The sequence below is a fragment of the Berghia stephanieae genome, chromosome 2, assembly GCF_034508935.2.
Source record: "Berghia stephanieae isolate SIO BIC M18660-M18661 chromosome 2, UCSD_Bste_1.3, whole genome shotgun sequence".
Taxonomy (NCBI): domain Eukaryota; kingdom Metazoa; phylum Mollusca; class Gastropoda; order Nudibranchia; family Aeolidiidae; genus Berghia; species Berghia stephanieae.
In genome coordinates this window covers 96,284,934-96,289,933 of record NC_088361.1, presented here as the reverse complement: position 1 = coordinate 96,289,933, position 5,000 = coordinate 96,284,934, and the positions used below count along the sequence as shown (strand labels likewise).

Here is a 5,000-nt window from a genome sequence, read left to right as displayed (position 1 = left end):
TAAACACACGATAATGATCAGTGTGTGTAACATCATGCTCCTATCGCGTTGCAGATCACACCGCTACCTACGGTTGATTGAAGGGACCAAGACGTACTATATATAGCTTTTATCATGATTTTATATACGTAACTTCAGAAGTACTCTTAAACAACTGTTTAAAATTTTGGCCAGAAAATACGTCCTTCAAAATATTGATCAATTAAATTGACCCTCATCTTATTAATAACTCTCAAACTGGGACTTTCTTGAAGACTATATTTAGTTCCAGATTCGATAGTTTTTCACAAAACGAAGGCCATTTCAATCGATCGATATTTCAAGGACGCGTTTTCTGGCCAAATTTTTTAATCCCTCCTTTTTTTTTGGTTCAGAGTAGGGCAGTTGTATCGATGTGAAAGTTTGACCTTACGTGACCGTTGCCTTTCCTCTAGTATAATACCTGGTCCTCAATGTTCTCTGATAATGTATCATAATAACCTTTACACGTAAACTCGGGTACATTTAGACTTGACTTGGTAGAAGCCCATTGGCTCTATTTGCTGTGGAGCTACGTTACCGATAAAACCACAGGTGGTTTGGTGGGCACGTTAGAATACCAATATCGGGTGCCAGGAAAAAAACAATCAAAACCAATACCCCCCCCCCTCCCCCCGAAATTTGCCATAAGTCAGTGGCCTCGTGCATAATCCTGATAAACCAGAATTTGTGACCAATCGTCCGTAAACAGTAATATATCGGCATTAGACACGTGCCTTGAAAGTGACTTTTGAGTTGAAATGCGCAGAAAAGTGAAATTCTATTTTTTTTTGAAATTTAAGAAACATTATTTATTTTCCTGAATAAAACATGTCAACCTCACCCAAGTCTCAGATTTCTGATCCTATTCTTAATATTTACCATCTAAATTCACATTTTCTTGATAATGAGTTACTGTATAGTTAATATCACGCATAAATCATATTTTTATTCACTAAATTTTTCAAGGTTGACTGTTTTGTAGAAGCAGAACCCCCCCCCCCCCCACACACACACACTCACCCCCCCCCCCCCCCCCCCCCCAAAAAAAAAACCCAAAAACACACACAAAAAAAAGGGTTTTTTTTTTAAATTTTTAATTATTGATTTTTTTTCTTTTCTATCACACTCGCGTTTAAATTTATCTCTTATAAACGTTACTCATAACAGATCCAGCCCGGAAAAATTGCCTTGCACACACTTCAATACCCCCCCCCCCCCCTTTTAAAACGATACATATTTAACATTTCAGTTTTTATTGCAAAACATTAGGTTTCGGTCGGTCAGAGAAGAAAGCTGCGTCTAATCGGTCCTTATCAACAGTCTTGATACGCTACTGTCTGTAGCTCAGTTGGTAGAGTACTCGCTCCACACACAAAGGCACCAAGATCGATCCCGGATGCAGTCGATATTTTTTCTGACACCCCCCCCCCCCCCCCCCAATGGGTTTCTGGTACATTTGGCGGAAAGAACGTTGTGATAGAGTAGCGAATACATAATATCACCTACAATTTATTATTAACTCCACCACGTTCATGCCCTCTCACCGACACAACGTCCCGTTTACTACAACTAATACTACATACTATTACTACTTATCTAAACTCTCGCTTGACACATTGACAAGTGTTATATAGTTATAAACTTGTATCAATATATTTCCTCATAATCATGCCAAACCGTTTTGGAATCTGTTAAAAAGCTCTGGCGCTATTAGCATTTAGAGTCAAAGGACATGTTTTTGTTGTTGTTGATTATCGCGAACTGCATATATTATAACTTTTCTATAACTTGATAGGTTTTAGTCCCCCCCCCCCCCCCCCCCCCAGCTGTTTATAAAATGTAAAACTATTTATTATCATTATTATTATCATCCGCTGTGATAACAAGGTATTTTCATCTACCACTGACTGTAATCATGGATTGTTACACCTCTTATTATAACACGATGATTACAGTTGTAGCCACCAATGACCACCACCACCACCACGAATGCATACCATCTACCATTTATTAACTCCACCACGTTCGTGCCCTCTCACCGACACAACTTCGCGTTTACTACAACTACAACTAATACTACATACTATTACTACTTATCAAAAAACTGCGACCACCAACAACACTGCCGCCTGGTAGCATAACGCCAGCTATATAGCCTTGTTGAAGGGAGAGGTGTAGAAGAAAGAGAGAAAAACGGAAAGGATTTTCTTACCTCTCTTTTCACAGACCATCAATTTTTCTAAGTTCACTTACAAGTCTATGCGAATGTTGGCTGCTTTTTATTTTTTTGCGCCAACTACCTACGGATGTATTTTCCAGTTTACTGGTTTTCTATTCTGCGACGGTGGATAAGGTGATGATGATGATTGCTTTTTTGTTGTGTTCACTTCAGGTTGTGTTCCTATTCCTATTCGAGATTATCTGATTCATCCAAGGATTTGGGTATAGACCGTGTGAGACTTTGTGTATTCTGTCGTAATCTGGGGGGAAAATCCACAAAAAAAAAAGAAACAAAAAAAAAATCAAGGGAAAAAAAAAGAAACCCCAAAAAAGCAAACAAAAAACGATCAAACAACCAAAAAAAACAACAAAAAAACAAACAAACAAAAAAAAACAAACAAAACAACGTACTTATTAAAATTTTTTTTCCAAAAAACTCGTCCTTCAAATATCGATCAATTAAATGACTCTATTGTGTTAAAAAAAACCCCTCTAAAACCTGGGAATTCAATGACCAAAAATTTTAATACTTGCTATTCCAGAGGGTGGCGGTATTGTTGTAATCATAATTTAAGTATTTCATAAGATTTTATAACTTCGTGTTTGTGTAGCTATAAAATGATAGGCTATTTTCCTCTTGTGTCGTCGCAGGTATTACATTTCAATATTACACACTCTCTCTCTCTCTCTCTCTCTCTCTCTCTCTCTCTCTCTCTCTCTCTCTCTCTCTCTCTCTCTCTCTCCCTCCCAACTTCACCACTTGTTGAGCCATTTTCAACAACCACGACTTTAATTACTAATTCCATCACCCGAAATATTTTTAAAAAAAATCTTCTTCTTCTTTTTCTTCTTCTTCTTCTTCTTCTTCTTCTTCTTCTTCTTCTTCTTCTTCTTCTTCTTCTTCTTCTTCTTCTTCTTCTTCTTCTTCTTCTTCTTCTTCTTCTTCTTTTTTTTCTTCTTTTTCTTCTTCTTCTATCACCACCACCACCACCACCGTCATCATCATCGTCGTTGTTGTTGTCGTCATCATCATCATTACCATCACCAACGTCATCAGAATACCAGCACCACCGTCATGTTGTCATTTCATCCTCATTCATCAATTGACCTCACACAGACACCTACCACAATCACTTTCTACACACTGCGTCAACTCATTATTAACTGTTAACTTGTTTTCATCATTTAATTTAAGTATTTCATAAGATTTTATGACTTCTTCTTCTTCTTCTTCTTCTTCTTCTTCTTCTTCTTCTTCTTCTTCTTCTTCTTCTTCTTCTTCTTCTTCTTCTTCTTCTTCTTCTTCTTCTTCTTCTTCGTCGTCGTCGTCGTCGTCGTCGTCCTCCTCCTCCTCCTCCTTCCTCCTCCTCCTCCTCCTCCTCCTCCTTCCTCCTCCTCCTCCTCCCCCTCCTCCTCCTCCTTCTTCTTTTTCTTCATCTTCCATCACCACCACCACCACTACCACCACCACCACCGTCATCATCATCGTCGTTGTCGTCGTCATCATCATCATCATCATCACCATGACCATCATCATTACCATCACCAACATCATCAGAATACCAGCACCACCGTCGTGTTGTCATTTCATCCTCATTCATCAATCGACCTCACACAGACACAAACACTTTCTACACACTGCGTCAACTCATTATTAACTGGCTCAAGTCCATTCCAATGACAATAAATTGCAAGTTTACTGAAACCAGAGGTTTAATTCTTACAAATTCTCTGCTTTCACATAGGCTTTTCATGTCGTGAACGAAAAAACCGGTTGCTGATTATAATAATATTAAATATGCTGGCTCTGTCACATCCTTCTGCAATACTGAAGGACGTGGTTTTGTCCGCCAGATTGTTCGTAATAACACACTATGTGTAATCGTTAACATTTATAGCAGTGCTCGTCAACCTTTTTTTGAACCCGTATACACTTCCAGCTTCTACTTCTACATATTATAAGCTTGAACACCCTAGTGGTCACAATACAGTAAAATTGCATCGATTTTGATTGAAAAAAAAAGCACCAATAAAGGCAATATGTTTATCTACTTATAGCAATACAGCATTTCTTCGTGGGGTAATACATGTGACATCATAATCCACTCATGGTGTATCAATAACAAATGTGACCCTTTGCCTCAAAACGGTATTAAGTCGGGTTGGTAAAGATGTTGAAAATTGAATTTATAGCCAGAAATATCAGACTTGTGTTGAGTTTGTATGTTTTATTGAGGAGAATGGCAACCATATTTTAGGGTGCTAATGCCATTAATTATATTTTTGACCAGTTTAACATTAATTCGGTTTTTAAGCACATGGTTCGTTCCGCCATAAGATGTTTTGAGACGATGGGTCACAAATATGAAGTTGCTTTTGTAGAATGATTATGATGTTATTTTATGTAGGTATGTTGTACCACCCCAGTACACCCTTCCAAAACAAATATTAAAAATGGTACAACCTGGGTGTACAATACTCCTGGTTGAAAAGCACTGGTTTTAGTTTTAGTCTTATTCAAAGAATTTAGTGGGAATCTGAAAACAGTAACAAAGATCGGGGTGACACACCTTCATTCATTCGATAGAAAGAACAAAAGTGGCGTCACTCTGGCCATTGTTATTGTTATTAAATCGCCTGTTGAATGATTACTATTAGTTCTTACTTAAGTCCCTCCAACAGACGGTAATAAATAGTTAGAGATTACACACGAACGATCTGGTGGACAGAACTAGTGAGTATATTGCTTAAACTCATAC

At 37.9% G+C, this 5,000-nt stretch overlaps 1 protein-coding gene across 4 annotated transcripts in view; it reads left to right on the top strand.

Moving 5' to 3' along the window:
• Positions 1-5,000, top strand: part of LOC144965943 (vitamin D3 receptor-like) — a 334,906-nt gene that overhangs the window by 30,239 nt on the left and 299,667 nt on the right. The window contains exon 1 of one of the 4 annotated variants that reach the window (XM_078901822.1): positions 2,198-2,374. The exons of the other annotated variants lie outside the window; for them this stretch is intronic. The gene's annotated coding sequence lies outside the window, so the exon portion shown is untranslated. Of the gene's footprint in view, positions 1-2,197; positions 2,375-5,000 lie in introns of those variants that run through there. 4 annotated transcript variants of the gene reach the window in all.